Source organism: Cibotium barometz, chromosome 23 (genome assembly GCF_041138505.1).
Source record: "Cibotium barometz isolate CiBa-2024 chromosome 23, ASM4113850v1, whole genome shotgun sequence".
In the NCBI taxonomy this organism is placed as follows: Eukaryota; Viridiplantae; Streptophyta; class Polypodiopsida; order Cyatheales; family Cibotiaceae; genus Cibotium; species Cibotium barometz.
This window is the reverse complement of record NC_141068.1, coordinates 39,096,692-39,116,477: the sequence shown is the minus strand read 5'-3', so window position 1 is coordinate 39,116,477 and position 19,786 is coordinate 39,096,692. Positions and strand designations below refer to the sequence as shown.

Genomic DNA, 19,786 nt, shown 5'->3' with positions numbered 1-19,786 from the left:
CTAGATGAGAACCTATATTAGTCTATCAAGACAACCCCCCTTGCTCTAAGCAGGAGTACAATGGGAATGATGGAGCATTACAAAAATGAAACACAACACACAAAATATTTAATTCAGATTTTTGGGACTTCCTGCCAAAGAACCCATGACTCAAACATAATAGGAATTAGAAAATTTGGGGAGTTTGAAAACTTCCCCTCGAAAACATGCCGTCGAAGAATAGTCTCTATCAACAGCATTTCCATGCCAATGCTGATGCAAATTTTGTTTGAGAAGGCAATGAAGCCCTAAAATCTTTTTTCGCTCTTTGTGATCTCTTTTTGGATTTTTTTCATGCACATGTGCACACACACATATACATGAATATATATTTGGACGAGACTGGACTTTACCTCAGACTCTGCTGCGTGTACACTCAATGTTGGCCTAGGGGAGATCAACGATTTCTTGTAGAAGGCAGCCCAGAGGAGATTGGAGGGATTTCGGGAACAGGAGCGGAGTCTTGTTAGAATTGTGCATCTCTTGTGTATATGGGCTCTACCCATTGTTGGGTGTTTTATGCTTTGTCTCCTATTTTTAGGGGTCGTGGAGTTGTCGGCCTGCTCTAGGAGCAATCAACCAGCTTCCACACAACACTATAAAAGGAGGTCTCCCATCATCACTTTATTCATCCATTCCCTTGCACAAGTTCAACACCGTGTTGCTGGCTGTTGCCATTGTAAAGCTTTACTGCTGTTATAAAAGGTGATCTTGTCCAACACTCTCTATCTCCTTTGCACTCTCTCATATATTTACAGTTTATGCTTCCGCGCTGTGCTATCTCCTTCGTGGTATCATACGCTTAGGTCCAGGCTGCTCCAAACCTTGCAAATCTGCCAACTTCTGCTGTGCGTTTTGCCTCCATCACTTCTCCGGCTGCAGATCAGTCCATACAGTTGCTGCGTTTTCAGTACCTTGCTGCATTTCTGGTCCAGCCCTCTTCTGGTTGCTGTCGGCCAGCCCTACAGGCTATGTTTTGCTCTTCAGAGGCAGGTCTTCAAGTGTTTTGGCTGCGTTTTCTCCTACAGAGGCTATCTGGCCAGTTTTGGTGGCTGCGTTTTCTTCTACAGGGGCAAACGGTGGAGTTGTGGCTGTGTTTTCTGCACCGGCATCAGATTTAGTGAGTTCTCTTGCATGTGGAGTTGGCAGACAAGTGGCTGTACATTTTCTTCTTCCTCCACGAGTCCCTGCCCTTCCGGAGGAGGTTCCCGGTGGATCTTGGACTGTTTTGCTGCTCTTTCTCTCTACGGTTTGAGAGGGGGTTGATTGTTCCTGGTGACTCGCTTCGTTGGAAAGCACTTGAGAGAAGTGTTTGAGAGCTGAGATTTGTTCGTTGCTACTGTGGATATGGCTCCCCCTTGTACGAACAACGATGACAAGTTGAAAGGACCCAACTACGCTCATTGGAAGCTTCAGATGCGGGTCTGGTTCATCCACAAGGGTTTGTGGGACATTGTTCACGGCACTGAAAGGAAGCCCGAGCGTCCTCAAAACTCCAAGAGGTGGACTCAAGATCAGGAGGATGAATTTGCTGTGGAATTACAAGACTAGGAGAATCGGGACTCAAAGGCGCATTCTGTGCTTGTGCGGACCATCACCGAGGTTATCTCACCGGCAGTGCAAAATCTCTCCTGTTAGAGATGCAATCCACACTTCTAGAGAGAACCAGCTCACATGGTGAGACTGGGTTTGAATCTTGGGAAGTTGAGGTTTCTACAAATAGGATAACCGGAGGTCACCTAACACCTTAAGGTTTTGGGGTCTGGATGGCTAGACCAATTTGTGGAACATCTCAGTTAAGCGCGCTTGCGCAGGAACACAACTGGGATGGGTGACCTCCCGGGAAGTGGGAGGATCCATGTTTCCAACATCTCTAGTGCTCATCAGGTATGGTCAAAGTTGGAGGATCTCTTTGCACGAGATTCATCGATGAGGGCAGTTACCTTGCAAGGGCAGCTCTGCGGTTTGTTATTTCCTGAAGGCAATTCCATGCAGTCTTTTCTCATGAAGGCCAAGATTATCCATGACCAGTTACTGGCTATGGGTGCTGCTTTGTCCTCTTCTCAGTTGGCTGCTCTTATCCTCACCAAGCTTCCTTCGGACTATGGTGTTATTTCTCGATCTTTGCGATGCCAAGTCACATCCACTCAATTCGATTTTGATGACCTTAGCTCCCTACTTTTGGAGTCGTCGTCCATTCTCATTTCACAGGGTAAGTTGAAGGTGTCAGTCAACAGTTCTGACCAGGCACTTTCCTCGGTTCAAAAGAAAGGTCGGAGTCACTGTTTCTCTTGCGGAAAAAAAGGCCATCTGTCCAAGGATTGTTTGTCCAAGAAGAAGGAGAAGACCAAGGGCAAGGCTTCATCTCAGAGAAAAGGCAAGACACGACACAGGATAGTGATACAAATTCTAGTAGCACTTCTAGGGCTCCTAGGGCGCTTCCGGCTCAAAAGACCCTAGATGGTGTGCTTCTCTAGTACACATGCAATTTCCCCCCATGTGCTTCCAGCCAGAAGAGGCTTGTGGGAGGGAGAGGGAGCTGATTACAGCTCCACCTACTGGTGCATGGGGACCGTGATTCGGAGTTCCAAGCATTAGACATCTGGCAGGACATGGTTATCTTTGGTCCAGCAGAGATTATGAACTGGATCTATTCCAAGTTCATTGTTCGAGGCTTTTGGGACGTGATGTGTTCCGTACACTGTTGGGGATTATGGGCGTGGTGTGTCCAGCAGCTCATCATCTATTCTTGGAGTTCACTGCACACTTGTGTAGGAATTCGTGGCCAAGAAAAGTTCCTTGCTGTTCGTGGTGGCATCTTGTTTCGAGGAAACAGGTTGGTGGGTGCGAGATGATTCCAATATTCGCGGTGCTGGAGGGTCCATGGTTGCATCTTCATCGACTTATCTTCTTCCAACTCTTGCACAATATGAGCTACAGAGGGGGTGTTAGAATTGTGCATCTCTTGTGTATATGGGCTCTACCCATTGTTGGGTGTTTTATGCTTTTTCTCCTATTTTTAGGGGTCGTGGAGCTGTCGGCCAGCTTCCACACAACACTATAAAAGGAGGCCTCCCATCATCACATTATTCGTCCATTCCCTTGCACAAGTTCAACACCGTGTTGCTGGCCATTGCCATTGTAAAGCTTTACTGCTGTTATAAAAGGTGATCTTGTCCAACACTCTCTCTCTCCTTTGCACTCTCTCATATATTTACAGTTTATGCTTCCGCACTGTGCTATCTCCTTCAAGTCTGAGGAGGGGCCTGGCTACAGTGGCTTCAGGAGCATTCCCCATGAAACCGGCCTCTGATAGAAAACCAGAGTGCGGTAGAAGCAATCACCCGTCCACTTGTAGTCTAGATGAGAAACAAAACACAGATTGGAGCTAGAGTGCCCAAATCTGAAAACACAGCGACACCTGTTGGCCCCAAAGCTTGGCGCCCCTTGCGGTATTTCCTTATTCAATTATAATAAAATGAATGGCTAAGTACAACACAAAGATCAGCCAAGAGTTTACACCTGTATATCCAATCTGACGGCCCACAAATCCTTCTTAGCACAGAGGATCTATGCACACAGATCTGTGTCTCCAAATAACACACTGTGCCTCCCTCTGATCAGCCAAGATCACCCAGCCATGGGCATACATCTGGCATAACTCAAGTGCATGATACATCATCTCAGCTCAAACATACATGTGCTGTCCAAACTCTGTCTCAACCCTTGTCAATCTGCCATACCCCTCCTCTCACAAGGGGCCAGATAACTCATATCTGCAACAGACATCAAGCAATAGAAAGAGAGATAGATGAACAGAAACAAGGCTTACCAAGTTCAGCTCGTGAAACAGTACTGGAGAAAGCAACAGCACCAATTTGTACTTGCAGGCACTTGTATCCACAACCCTGCTTCACACATGTGCTTGTACTTGCCTGTACCCTCCTCCTGATGTTCACTCTTATGCTGTCTTTGAAAGTACAGATCTGAAAAACAGCACTGTACTTGATTGTACTTGACTGTACTTGCCTGTACTTGACGGTACGGTCTTTTTGCAGAGAATCAGAGGTAGCCGCCTGCTGGATTTTGCTACTGGTTGCCTGCGCCGTCCTGCTACAGCACTGTCCAGCACCTGTACATGCCCTAGAACTGGCCGTACAGTGTACCTGCAAAAAGTACAGGGCTGTACTTGCAGTCGTACAGCACTGTACAGCCTGTATCCTGCAGTTGCAGGCGCCTGTACCAGCCCCACAGACCTGCGCTTCTCTGTCCACAGCAATCCCTACAGTCGTACAGTACTGTACGGCTGTTGTACAGCTTCTTCTACACACAGTTCACAGAAAAACAGCAGCTAGACCAGTCTTTTGCAGCCGCCTAGAGCTTCCTCAGCTTTTCCACGCTTGTGAATCATGCGCATGAAGGCTCCTCCACTTTTGCTCCACGACTCCCAAAAAAGGGAAGAGAGAGAGAGAGGAGAGAGAAACACTCCTCCCCCAAATTAATCCCTAGGGCCCCAAACTTTAATAAGTTCCTAGGGCCACTAAGGCCTAGGGGCAAACTTTATTAAACATTAAAGTTTGATGTTTTTAGTTCCCCCCTTCACACCTAGGGATGTCCACACATCTTAAACTCTGTCCGGGCACCCCCCATGTGAATCATAAAATATTCTGACTCTGCAACCACCATGCCCACACTTGTACTGTTCCATTTTCACAGGGCCATGACATACCCCCCTCTTGAAAAATGGCAAGCGTCCTCGATTGCATTCTGGTGATGCATCAAAATATCCAAAGTGAAATATACAATATGGCAAGATCAGCGTCCCAATCTCTCTGAGCCATACACATGTATCAACATTCACTGCAAACCAACGGCATAGTAATAGTCCAAGTTGTATACCACTGTGAACCATACATATCCACAAAAATCTCCATGTGACTAGTACACATATATCATAGAAGTCCCACAAACAGATGTACTGTCAGCCTCAGTACCTTCGGGTGAGATAAAAACTGCACCAAGCGACCTCTAGATGTCATCTGAGCCTGTCTGTATCAAGGGAGTGGAGGTGCTACCCCCCTCTTGAGCATCAGGTAATGCTCCAGACCCATGCTCTGCTGAACCTGAATGAGCCACAATAAGAGTCGGCTCTAACTCAAAGGCATCGAGATAAAGCTGCAAAACCTGAGGTGAATCTGTTAAGTCACCTTCCTCCATCCACTTCGCATCCATCGGTGAATAGTTCTTGAACTTCACAAGATAGCGACGGGAAACTTTACCTTGTACCTTCCTTTCTTTATGTGCCAGTATCTGCTCTGGAATCAGAACCTCATCAAGTTCCTCAACTTCCGGCTGAGCCTCATCTGATACATCCTCAGGCACATCCCCACGGAAAGGTCTAAGAAGACTCACGTGAAAAGCATTGTGAATCCTCCAGTGATCTGGTAACTTCAAACGATAGGTTACCTCACCAATCTTTTCCAAAACCTGAAAAGGCCCATAATATCGCATGCTCAACTTAGGGAATAAGCGCTCTTTACCCTTCATCTTCTTGAGTCTAGCCTTTTCAAAGCACAAAAGAACCCAATCACCCAATGCAAACTGTAAATCACGTCTGTGACGGTCTGCGGCTTTCTTGTGCTTCTGCTGAGTTTTCTGGAGGGCCAACTTAACTCTCCGATAAGCTTCATCCAAGCTCTCCACATACTGATCAGCCTCAAAGATCTTATCCTTTGTATGCAAAATGGGTGGTATCTTCTTCCCTCCTTCTACAATCTCAAAAGGCGCCTTGCCTGTCGAGCTATGTACAGTGTTGTTATATGCAAACTCCACCAAAGGAAGATACTTTTCCCATTGTTGCTTGTGCTCTGACACATAACATTTGAGAAGATCCAACACTGTAGAGTTAGCCTCTTTTGACTGACCATCTGTCTGTGGATGAAATGACGATGAAAACTTGAGAGTTGTACCCATGTTGTCAAACAACCCTCTCCAAAACAAACTCGTCATCCGTGGATCACGGTCACTAATGATAGACGTAGGCAAGCCATGATACTTGAAGATGTTCGCCATGAACAACTTCACCATATGGTCCACTTTAATTGTCTTCCTCACGGGAATGAAATGTGCCTGCTTACTGAACCTGCATATGATAGTCCAGATGCCATCATTTCCCGTTTGTGTCCGTGGAAGATCAAACACAAAATCCATGGCAATGCTCTCCCAAGGTCTATCCGGAATAGGTAAAGGCTGTAATAACCCAGGTGTCTTCTGACGGTCAAACATTACCTTCTGACATACGATGCATTGCCTCACAAAGGCATCAACATCTCTTCTCAAGGTTGGCCAATAAAAGAAAGTCTCCACTGCTTTGACTGTGGCGTCAATACCTCTATGACCTGCATACGGTGGAGCATGACTTTCAATCATAACCTTGAGTCGCAATGGCCTGGTAACACACAGTCTGCCATGCATCAATAAAAACCCATCTCTGAGAGTGTAATGCTCATGCCGCTGACCCTCAGACATCTGATCATACAACCTTTCAAAATCCTCATCATGCTCTTTCATTTCATCAAGCTCATGATGATAAGCAAGTGAAACTGCAGAAACCTGTGGCTTGCGTGACAAAGCATCTGCCACTACATTCTTTTTGCCTTCCACATGCACAATCTGGAAGTGAAACATTGACAAAAAGTTTGCCCAACGCATATGCTTCTCTGAAAGCTTAGTCTGCGTGAGGAAATAACGTAAGGTCTGATGATCTGTCTGTACAGTAAAATCAGCCCCAAGCAAGTAGTGTTTCCATGTAGAAAGAGCGTGAATTACAGCCAACATCTCTTTCTCATACACCTGTAAATGCTTCTCAGCATCTTGCAAAACTCTACTCTCATAGGCTATCACATGTCCCTCTTGCATGAGAACTGCACCAATGCTACTTCCACATGCATCACACTGGACAACAAAAGCCTTTCGGAGGTCCGGTAACACCAATACTGGGTCCGAAGTAAGCTTTTCTTTGAGCTTTTTGAATGCTGTAATTTCCCGATCAGCCCATCTAAACGGAGTTGCTTTCTTCGTCAAAGCATGAAGAGACGAAGCAATTTCAGCAAAGTGCCGTATGTAACGCCTGTAATAGGAACACAATCCTAGAAAGCTGCGTACATCATGCACGGTCCTCAAAGCTGGCTAATTAAGTATTGCTTCCACCTTGGCTGGATCCATACGGACTCCATGACCAGACACAATATGCCCCAAGAAATGTATCTCCTGCAAAAAGAACTCACTCTTTTTGCCATTAACCACCAACCTATGGTTTCTGAGTTCTGCAAACACAATGGCCAAATGCCTTCTATGCTCTTCCTCAGTTCGTGAATGCACAATCATATCATCAAAGAATGTGCCCACAAACTCTCTATGAGGCCTGAAAATCCTGTCCATCATTCTGTTAAACGTGGCAGGCGCATTTGTCAAACCAAAGGGCATAACCAAGAACTCATACAACCCAAACGTGGTTCGGAATGCTGTCTTATGCACATCCTCGGGTCTAATGCGTATCTGATGATACCCACTTTTCAAGTCAATACGACTAAAAACTGTGGAGCCCTGTAAGCGGTCCAATATGTCATCGATCCTCGGTATGGGGAATCGATTCTTGATGGTATTCTTATTCAGCGCCCTGTAATCTATACACATGCGCCAAGAACCATCCTTCTTCTGCACTAAGAGCACAGGTGAGCAAAAGGGTGATGAGCTATGCTGAATCAACCCCTTATTTAGAAGCTCCTGCACCTGACTCATAATCTCTTCCTGTTGGGCTGCACTAACACGATACGGCGGTCTATTCGGTGGAGTACTACCAGGAATCAGATCTATGGCATGATCTTGTGGCCTCTCAGGAGGTAATTCTCCTGGCAATGACTCGGAAAAACAGTCTTGAAACCCACTTAAGAAATCAGCCCTGTCCTTATCTAACATTGACAAATTAGACTTAGACTCATCATCCTGTGCATCCTTTACATAAATCAAGTACGCGGAAAGATGCTTTTTCATTACTGATGAAATCGCCGAAGCGGATACAATAGGAACAGATTCCCCTTTGAGTTTTACATCCAATACATGCTCTTTCCCTCTATGAGTCAAAGTAATTTTCCTATTGTAAGTATCCACCACCGCATGTACCATGTGGCACCATGGCATCCCCAACAAAACATCACAGCCATCCAAAGGCATGATGAAGAACTCCTCGCTGTCCACATAACCCTGCAAATGAAGCCGAAACTTCCCAATGATAGGAGTAACGGGTTCTGCATACCCTGGACAAGCCATATTAGCCTCATGTAACGGCCCCATCTCCTCTGCGCGAATCCCCAATCGGCCAGCCAAGTCGGGTGAAATGAAGTTGGCTCTAGCACCTGTATCAAAGAAGATCAAAGCAGTCTGATCTCTCACTTTGCCCCATGCCCTGCACAACTCTGTAGCTTCACCACCTAGCTGCTCCCCCACAAGATCAGGAACTAAGCCTGCAGAAGGCTTTGGTTTCTTCGGCTTGGGCTCTCCTTTATTGTCAGGGTCCTTTTTGGACGTTCTTTTGGGACAATTGAATGACATATGCCCCTCTTCAGTACAGTAAAAACACTTTTGAGCATCTCTCAAAGCCTGTCTTTCCTCAGAAGTCCTCTTGGGCATTGGCAACTTCTTATACTTTGTCTCTGAAGACCCTTTAGTATCACGAGAAGCATGCCCAAATTTTTCAGCTTTCTTGCCCAATTTCTTACTGCCTTTAAATCCAGATGAACCACCTGTGAGTAACGCATTAGCTATCATAGCATTTTCAATCATCTGTGACATGTTCGTTACCCTTGTCTTTATACAGTAATCTCGTACCTCTTTGGGCAGCCCACAACAATATTTCTCAACCTGCTCAGATAATGGCACGGCACGATAAGAAGTCACTAGGAGTAGAGCTTCCCAAAACTTCTTGTTATAATCCTCCAAACTATCACACTTTGAAGCATCCAGCTTGTGCCATGCGGTCATAACATCCACCTCAAATGTAGATGTGAGCCATACGGAAGAGAAAACCTGTTTGAATTGGACCCATGTGGTGGGTGTTATGCCCTGCAAAAGAAGAGTAGACCACCACTGCAAAGCATTGCCCTTGAGAAAAGTGGCAGCTTTCCTCACCTTAGAGGACTCTGTGTAATTCCCACCAGAAAAAGCAGCATCAAACTGCTGTAAAAAGGTAAGTGCCTTCAATTTATCCTTGGCCCCACTGAAAGTGTCAAACTTCACTCCAGCTCCCCCTTCCTTGTAATCCTTCGCCTTTCCCATAGGCGTTAGATTATCATATGGAAGTGGTTTCGTGAGATTGCTGCCCCCAACATTCATACCCATCATTGGGTCAACATTTCCCATTCCCATGCCAGGCATACCATACATTCCAGCCATGTTTCCATACATTCCATTATGCATACCTGGCTGCATGCCACCAAACATATTGCCTTGCATCCCAAGGTGCATGCCTGCAAACATATTTCCAGCCATGCCGGACTGCATACCACCATACATATTCCCTTGCATGCCAGGCTGAAAATTGGCTCCAAAAGGCCCATACATACCCATGCCTCCCTGAGGATAACCCCCAGTCATGGATTGAAACACCGAGCCACCACCAAAATAACCTGGATGCATATTCTGCTGAGGAATAGGTGGCTGTCCATAGAAGGAACTCTGAGAGTTTGCACCATAAAGATGCTGCATATTCGGAAACTGGCCAAAAGATGGTTCCTGTGGGATGGCACCACTATGACCCTGAGGAAGATTCTTCGAACGAACCTTCTTCTTCTTTTTCTGGGGCTCTGTGCGGGGCTCTGTGCGAGATCTCATAAATTCAGCAAATCTCTCACTCTGAGTGAGCTGCATAAAAGTATCCATAACACTAGCCAAGCGATCTTTGAACCGAGCATCATCATCCTCTTTACCATGCACATCTTCTGGCTGTGTTACATCCTCATAAGGCTCAACATCTGCAGCCTGTTCTCCTGCAAAAATATCCTCAGATACATCTCTTTCAGGAGAAGTCTCTTGCTCTTCTTCTTCATGATAGAAGTACTCTTCCTCTGTATCAGACATGATTGCTGAATTTTCAGCGATGGCTTTCTTCAAAGCAACCACGAGCTCACCCCCTTCAGAAAGTTGATGATTGGTCCCGGGGACGGAACCTTGAAACCGGCCTCTGATAGAAAAGCAGAGTGCGGTAGAAGCAATCACCCATCCACTTGTAGTCTAGATGAGAAACAAAACACAGATTGGAGCTAGAGTGCCCAAATCTGAAAACACAGCGACACCTGTTGGCCCCAAAGCTTGGCGCCCCTTGCGGTATTTCTTTATTCAATTATAATAAAATGAATGGCTGAGTACAACACAAAGATCAGCCAAGAGTTTACACCTGTATATCCAATCTGACGGCCCACAAATCCTTCTTAGCACAGAGGATCTATGCACACAGATCTGTGTCTCCAAATAACACACTGTGCCTCCCTCTGATCAGCCAAGATCACTAAGCAGGCCAGCCATGGGCATACATCTGGCATAACTCAAGTGCATGATACATCATCTCAGCTCAAACATACATGTGTTGTCCAAACTCTGTCTCAACCCTTGTCAATCTGCCATACCCCTCCTCTCACAAGGGGCCAGATAACTCATATCTGCAACAGACATCAAGCAGTAGAAAGAGAGATAGATGAACAGAAACAAGGCTTACCAAGTTCAGCTCGTGAAACAGTACTGGAGAAAGCAACAGCACCAATTTGTACTTGCAGGCACTTGTATCCACAACCCTGCTTCACACATGTGCTTGTACTTGCCTGTACCCTCCTCCTTATGTTCACTCTTATGCTGTCCTTGAAAGTACAGATCTGAAAAACAGCACTGTACTTGATTGTACTTGACTGTACTTGCCTGTACTACTTGACGGTACGGTCTTTCTGCAGAGAATCAGAGGTAGCCGCCTGCTGGATTTTGCTACTGGTTGCCTGCGCCGTCCTGCTACAGCATTGGTACCTGCAGAAAGTACAGGGCTGTACAGCCTGTATCCTGCAGTTGCAGGCGCCTGTACCAGCCCCACAGACCTGCACTTCTCTGTCCACAGCAATCCCTACAGTCGTACAGTACTGTACGGCTGTTGTACAGCTTCTTCTACACACAGTTCACAGAAAAACAGCAGCTAGACCAGTCTTTTGCAGCCGCCTAGAGCTTCCTCAGCTTTTCCACGCTTGTGAATCATGCGCATGAAGGCTCCTCCACTTTTGCTCCACAACTCCCAAAAAAGGGAAGAGAGAGAGAGAGGAGAGAGAAACACTCCTCCCCCAAATTAATCCCTAGGGCCCCAAACTTTAATAAGTTCCTAGGGCCACTAAGGCCTAGGGGCAAACTTTATTAAACATTAAAGTTTAATGTTTTTAGTTCCCCCCTTCACACCTAGAGATGTCCACACATCTTAAACTCTGTCCGGGCACCCCCCATGTGAATCATAAAATATTCTGACTCTGCAACCACCATGCCCACACTTGTACTGTTCCATTTTCACAGGGCCATGACACCCCAGATAGGCCAAGGATTGAGAGTCAACTAGCTACTACCCGCACGGAGAAAAGATCCATTGAGGAGAGGAGGGTGGAGTACAGATACCATGGCAGAGCTTCATTCTGGACCCAGGCTGGGACAGAGTCACAGGAGATTTCTTCGCGATAGCCGACCCCCACAAGAGGAGAGATAGTATTCGCAGACTACATGGCCAAGATGGAGCTATTGTTTCTACCCATCCATGTGAGAGCCATCGCCACTGATTTCTTATGTTCTCTTCTAAGAGGTGCCCCATTATCCCCACAGGTGATGGATGCGCGCGAGAGGGTGTGGCGACATACGAGAGAGGTGGTTCCCCCCTCTCTTAAGTCCTCCTTACTGACTCCATTCACAACGGAGGAGTTGGCGGAGGCGGTGACGGCACTACCCAAGGAAAAATGCCCGGGGGCGGACGGGCTTCAGACACTGATATGTCTTGCATTGCATCTGACAGACAGAATGCATCATTTCTTTCTTCTATCAAACTGGGACCTCATGGAAGGCAGCCTTTGAGCTGCCTTCAACAAGATTATGATCACAGGTGCCATGCCAAAGAGGCTCTTAGAGAGTGTGATACACTTGATTCCTAAAGAGGGTGGTGACAGATTGGAGATCCAACAGTGGAGACCCATCACTCTTCTTGGAACGACCTATAAGATCTATAAGATTGGAGATCCAGCTATGGAGACCCATCACTCTTCTTGGAACGACCTATAAGATCTTGGCCAAGGCCATCAGCAGGAGACTTCAACCCTTTCTCCTGGACTTGATTCATGACACTCAAACCGGGTTTGTTCAGGATTGGAGCATTCTCGACAACATATTTACCTTCTGGGAGGCAACAGCTTCGGCCAAGATGCGGTAGTAGGGCCTCATAGTGCTACTCCTAGACTTTGAGAAAGCTTATGATAGGGTGCATTGGAGCTTTCTGGAGGGCTCGATAAGCCGGATGGGATTCCCCATGGAGTGGATTTGTGGTCTCTCAAGACTTTACTCAGCCTCACAGCCAGGTTCTCATACAGGGAGCCCGTGGAGACAAATTCCCCCTTTCCCGCTCAGTTCGGCAAGGCTGTCATTTGGCACCTTACCTCTTCCTATTCGTCGCGAGGCCATGAGTAGTTCTCTCTCAACCCAAGAGACCGGGCTTCAAGGATTGTGTCTTCCCCTCCGCACGCAAGAGGAGATGCTTAACTCAGAGTTTGTAGACGACACAAAAGCTTTCCTTCTTGTAGATGTGGGGAATCTTCAAAGATTCGCAGAGGCGATTGATATTTTCTACATTAGAAAGCATTCTGCATTCCATAGCATTCATCCCATGTGCATGTAAACCCTTGCATAAGCCTTAGAACTTTATTTCACCATTTATCCATTATTATCATATAGTTGGTAGCATTTAATGTTAAGTCGACCAGCTAAAATCAATATTATTCAACATATACCATTTATTCAAGTAATGTAGACTTTATTAGCCAGTCGGCCATCTCTGTAGCTAGCCAACCAACACTGTATGCTCATATAAATAGCCATCGTTTTGCATCATTCATGCATCTCAGCATTCAGCAATTGGATCATCATCGATTCAGCATTCAGCAAGTAGATCATCATTGCTTGAAGCATAAAGGCATTCAGCCAACAGAAAACGCATCATCATCAGCCCAAGGAAGAAGCGCTGCAATCCCCTTGCATTTCTCAGCCCTACACCAGATTATAGCATTCACATACTTCATCGTTTTCTCCATCCTTCTGGGTGAAGGTAAATGTATATTCAGTAATTACCCTTGCATATTCCCAGCCTAGAATAGTCCCAATTCCGGCCATCTCTCAGCCACCACAGTTTGCAGCCTTCCTACAACCCCTTGGTAGAGTGCATTAGCATTGAGATTGGACATCATTGGTGCTTCTACAACAGTGTACAGTCAGCCTGACTCTTCGTCTTCTGAAGGTCTTACATTTGGCTTATCTACAATCCAAAGTCAGTCATTCTCTTCAAAGCAATAAAGCAAATACTCCTAGCAATAGGTGGGGGGCCTTCAATGGGTAATTTGGGACCCAATAAGGTGTACAAATCTCTCTCTCTCTATCATCTCTTAAAGTGTGAAGTGTTAAAGTGGATTGCTAAAGACTCACGAAACTCAGGATAAAGAAGGCAGTGTGAGACTTTGTGTGATAGGATTCTACATCTACGCATAATTCCACTACATGTTAGATTGGTATCAGATTCATCTTGTCCACACACACCACATCTTAGCGTGACTGAAGGCACTCTATGCGTATGTGTAGTGCTACATGTGAACAGGCACTTACCAAGGGCACTTTTTATCCTGCGGGTTTTTCCCCTTGTTGGTATGATAGAACACCTAGAGTAGGTTTATTATTATCACTTGTACTTGTCTATTTGATTATTATTGAGTGAACATATGTGCAAGCTCTTCTACCACTCTCTCTCCAACTCGTTTTTGCTTCTTGTGTGTGTGAGAGCTTTCTTTGCCCTACAAACCCTGACATTAGCTTCCTAAGAGCCAACATTTGGTATCAGAGCCCTTGGTTCCCACCCTTTTAGGGTTTCTGCAGATTTTAGGTTTTCAGCCCGTTTTAGGGTTTTTGCTCTGAATCTGCCCAAACCCTTCATACAAGGGACACTACAAAACATCTCGGAACTGCCAATTTGGTCAAAATCTGAAAACCCTAATTTCAGGCCTATATGACCTACTCGTAAAACTGTACGACCAACCCTAATTAGGGTTTTGCCTGCATATCTGTGTTCGCTCAGTCTGTCGTATAGCTTTTGTTTGTGTCCGTACAGTCATACAACAGATAGGGTGTACCTGTAGCTTGCTGATGTGGCATTTCCTACAATAGTGCAATGTTGAATACTCATTTGCATCTGTACAAGCTCCCCTACAAGTGGTACTGTGGTTACAGATTGATTCAGGTAATTTTCATACTTTAGAGTTTGAAAATTTTGGGGCTTTTTATTTGGGAGCCACATTAGTGCTCCATTGCAGGCATTTAATACAGTGTTGTAAGCTTGGTGTCATTTGGGCACAAAATCAGCACATTGGAAGGAGATTACAACCTCTATTTGCATTTTTGTCGGCAAATCTTTGCAGAGGAACTTCCAGGTTGCCTGGCATAGCACAGCGTGCTTTTGGTTTTTGCCTACCCCATTCGGTATCTTCGAACCCGAGAATCGGTAAACTCGACCCCACAATGCTTACGAGAGTTTGAATATTCCTCTTCATTATCGACAGATCGGTAGTTTCCGTCTGGTCTACTTGCAACTTGTGCATACAATCATTATGGCACAGAATGCAACTGATGTATTTGGTGTACTTAGTCAGGAGGATAAGTTGGATGACACCAACTATTCACTTTGGAGCTTTATGGTCAAAAATCTTCTTGTGGCTAAAAGTCTGCGGGGTTATGTGAGCAGGGATGAACCTCGTCCTACAGACATTGCACCTGCCACTCCAGGGCGAGGTGCTCAGCAAGATGCATAGCTTATAGTTGCCACTCCGGAGCAAAAAAGGTGGGATGCACATGATGCCCAGGCCATGGCAATGATCTCTTTATCTGTGAAGAGATCAATTATCCCACACATTTGGTCATATAAAACGTCAGAGCGTGCATGGGAAGTCTTGGAGAACATGTATCATGCCAAGAATGAGGCCAGAATTGCCTTTTTGCAGAAAGAGCTTGAAAACTTGGATATGAAAGAACATCACAGTATGGCTAATCATCTAACTAAGATCCAAGATCTTAGAGAGCAATTGCTCAATATAGATGAAGTTGTACTGGAAAAAGAATTTGTATCGAGGACATTGAATTCATTGCCAGAGTCGTACCTCAACTTCCACACTTCTCTCACCTTGTCATTGAGGGGAAACCCTCAACCGCTATTGTTTGAGGAGTTGGTTGGTTTGCTATTACAAGAGGAACAAAAATGGAAGAATAAGTCTTCCATGGCACATGGCAGTGATCAAGCTTTAGATGCCCATGATAAGGGCAAGGGAAAAGCAAAGAGTGGCTATCAGCCCAAGGCTGATTCTGGACAGCCATCAAACAAAGGCAAAAGCGATGCAAATCAGCCCAAGAAGAAGGGCAAGGGTCACTACTACAAGAAACTACAGCACTACATTAGTGCCTATGGGTTCTCATGTAGAAGCCTCAATTCCTCTTCTTTTGCCAACCATTGCCTTCTCACATGCTGAATTTCAGCCTTTAATGCACTAGGCTCATCTTCTTGCATGACCTCTTTGCCTGTGGATGGCTGTTCAACCCGTGCGTAATCCAAAGCATGTGATGTAGGTGCGTATTTGTTATGCATAGATTCTAAGGCATGTGTATCACTTGAATTCCCTCTTGAATTCACTTCACCACTCCTTGCTTGGCTGTCCATAATGTAAAGTGCAATATTTACCAGGTACCTGGTGTCTAAGGCCACGAGGTCGTCTCCCCACTAAGGAGAGGGAAACAACCATGCTCTAATACCATAGTTGTCAAGTACAAAAAGTTCGATTCGGTACGGTATGTTCAAATACGGTCTCAGAATGCACCACTAAATTTTAAAAATAAAAATACGGTGGAGGTACGGTCCATTTAAAAATACTTTTTAAAAAAATTCGGTGGAGGGAGAGGCTTGAGCCTTGGCCCTTGAGGAAGAGGGAGAGCCTAGAGGGGACTCAAGGGAGAGGATAGATCATAGACTTGAGCACTTGTGAGGGGAGGGTTTAGCAATGAGAACTTGTGAGGATGGGGTTGGGGAGGGCCTATTATATAGAATGTAGATAATAGGGAGAGCCTAGAGCTAAGAGACTCAAGCATCAAGCAAAGGCAAGTTCGCAACCAAAGGGCCAAGTTGCCAACTTGCCAAGCCTCAAGCCTTAAGGGCCAAGGCAAGCAAGCAAGAGCCCCAAAAAACACCCATCAAACGGTTCTCCAAACGGCCATCAAACGGCTCTCCAAACGGCTAGAAAACGGCGGAAAAAATGGGCGGAAACGGCAGAAAAAAATGGTCAGAAAAAGAAAACGGTAACCTCTGAACCGAACTGAACGAACCGGATCGAACCCAACTGTTCGAATCGAATTTATGTTGTGGTTCGCGAACCGGAGGCAACTATGTCTAATACAATGTAATTCACCCAATCAATTGGGCACTCTCTTGTGAATAGTGAATACTTAAACATTCATGAAATGGAAACAGCACAAGACAAAGACACTGCTGAAAATGAAACTTTGCACCACTTCTTCACATGCCACAAAACACATCAGAATACAAGGCATTTGCATGGTTCACAGGTAGGCATCCCAAGCCCATGAACTGGACATTCATAGCAAGCAGTCACACAAAAACAATTTTAGACATGCAAACATGTGTGCATGTGCACTTTGTTATGAACAAATCTCCCAGTCATGGAACATGTACAGCATACTCTGGCATTTCCAGGCACATGTTTGGCACATGGAAAGCGCGGAACTCGAATCCTGGACAGTCAGATCCACACACACTGGCCACACATGGGCACGAAAACAAGGACCCCGGACGCTCAAATCCATACACTAGCCTCGGCACGAAGGTTGCTTGGCCCGAAGAAGACCGTTTGGTTGACCAAATGGTGACATATGGCGTATTGTGATTTTATTGATTCAACCACATTCTATGCTATTGATGAAGACCTGTATCTATGATTGATGTTTTTGGGCATATGACAGAGGCCCGTATGTTCTATAACATTGGTTATTGTATTTTGGAGAAGAGAAGGGGCCCCCACGGTTGTACATATAAAATACTCCTTGGCAATAAAATATGGTGCTGCATGAACTGTATGGGCATGTACATGAGAAGCGTGGGTTGTACGGATGCAAGTCAGGTAGCGTAAGCAGGGTGCTTTCCTTCCATACAGGTGATTTTGATGGAGAGAGAGACCCACATTCAATAGTCAGCCCCTAGGGGTTGGAGGATGGCCTCCTTGCAACACCCCACCAGTGCCAAGTGTTGGGTCCTACACGCCAACTTGGCTGGGTGCCAAAACAGTTGGTAAATATGGGCCTTTAGCCCCTTCCACACCCATGTGAATAGTTGGGCGCCTCCTCTACAAACTCGGCGCTCAGGCAAGACTTTGGGCCCTCTCGATTTTAATAAATTGTCGGGCCTTTAGTAAATGTAATGTGTACCTGCAACATTCACATTGGCTTAAACCTTTAAAAATATATTAGGGCATAACGAACATTCTCGCTACCTACAAAACACATAAAATAAATGTGTTAGGCCCAAACAAGTTCATGCACGCTCCTCCACGGGGTTAATCAAGCAAGTATTATGCACTATTGTTCAAGCAAATTCCCATCTTATATTGCATGCCAGAAGTTGCACTGGTATATATACCTTTCTATGCCCACATAGAAATCCAATCAAGGTATCATGGATCCAAGCACTGATATAAACCTCTCCCTGCCCACGTAAAATCCAGTAAGTCCACAAAATGTTCACACCATAAAATAAATCACTATGCATACGCATGGTTCCCCGTGTAAATTTCCAAGTAATCAGAGCCATGAGTCCGGAACAAAATCCATGAACAAATCACTACCATGAAGTAGGGAACTAATGTCCGCCTGATGACACCCAACCTGATTATACACAACCCAACCATCTTACCAACCTAACTGCCCACCTTCCCAACCCCGCCCATGCTGTTTGACCTGCCCAGAAGGGCCAAAACCTGCCCAGAACAGCTGCATCTTGCCTTGCACCTGCTCTGACCTACTGTTTGGTGCCCGGCACATGGCCTAATAAGTTGTGAGACATATGTACATAGATTAACTCTAAATGGATTACAAAACGCTGTGAGGTTCATGCACAAAAGACTGCCTGAACCTGATGGCGACTGGTCTGGAATGTTCCTGGACTAGGGCTCACAACAGGGCACAAATTTTATCACTAACCATAATTAGGTTTGGTATGTCCATATGGTACACAAGTGTACAGTGCACATAACAAAAAACGCGCATGGGGGCTATGGAAAAACAGAGCTATCAACAACTAGTGATTGGTCGATCCCCAAACACAGCAAGCAAAATCCCAAAGGCATCTTCAATTTAAGAAACAAAGCTATCAACAATCAGTAGTGATTGGTTGCTTGGCATCATAGTTGTCACGGTACGAAAATACGATACGATACGGTACGATACCGTACGGGAATATTCGGTACGATATGAAATTTTGGGATACGGTACGATAAAATACGGTTTTTATTTTTTACACTTACAAGCTATGGAGCTTCAAGCTTGAATGTGAGGGAAGGTTGGGAGGGGAGGAGTCTACAGTGCTTGAGAAACCAGTACATGGATATGTGTCTCTCCCGGTTGGATCTCCCGATTGTCTCCAAAAAAGAACCTGGATGGTTAATGCAATACCAAAGGTCTCCCAGTGTAGCGTTTATGACTAAGGGACCGTCCTTGCACAAATACGAGGAGTGCATCTAGGGTGATAAGTTTAGGGACTCCTCTCTAGATCAAAATGGCCATGTCCAAATGTTCTCCTTTGTGCATAACTTGAGAATCTAATTGTCTAGCCTACCTATACCAGGGATCCCCAAGTGATGTAGCAAGATTCTCTCATCCTACCAATCAAGTGTACACTACCAGTCTACCTCGCCAGATTTTTTAGGTCTCTCCACAACCCCATATGGAATACTGAGTGGACACGAAAGTTGCGAAGTATTGCGAGCATTTGGGATCTTCGTAAAGCAGGGTTTCTATTTTTTTTAAGCATTTGGAAATTTTTTTTCAAGGGAAAAAAAATTTTGGGGGAGAAAAAAAAAAAAAAAAAAAAACCTAACTCGTACCGTACGATATCGTACGAATTCGTACGGTATCGTACCGTACGACTCGTACGTACGAATAGGTTCGTACGCGTACGAGAAACAACTATGCTTGGCATTCAATACAAAGTTCAAGCACCTAAAAAATAAACTGATTGGTGAGATCGCATGAAGACTTGCTTTGCAAGAGATAAGAAAAGACTTCAAGAAGAATCCTCTAAAAGGAAGCTCCATGTTGAACTCCATATCCCTAAAAAAATCTTTTCAAAAAACCCAGAATTGTCAACTCTCCTTTA

At 45.3% G+C, this 19,786-nt stretch overlaps 1 protein-coding gene across 2 annotated transcripts in view; it reads right to left on the bottom strand.

Moving 5' to 3' along the window:
• Positions 1-19,786, bottom strand: part of LOC147625920 (uncharacterized) — a 49,441-nt gene that overhangs the window by 13,384 nt on the left and 16,271 nt on the right. The gene's annotated exons all lie outside the window — the stretch shown is intronic.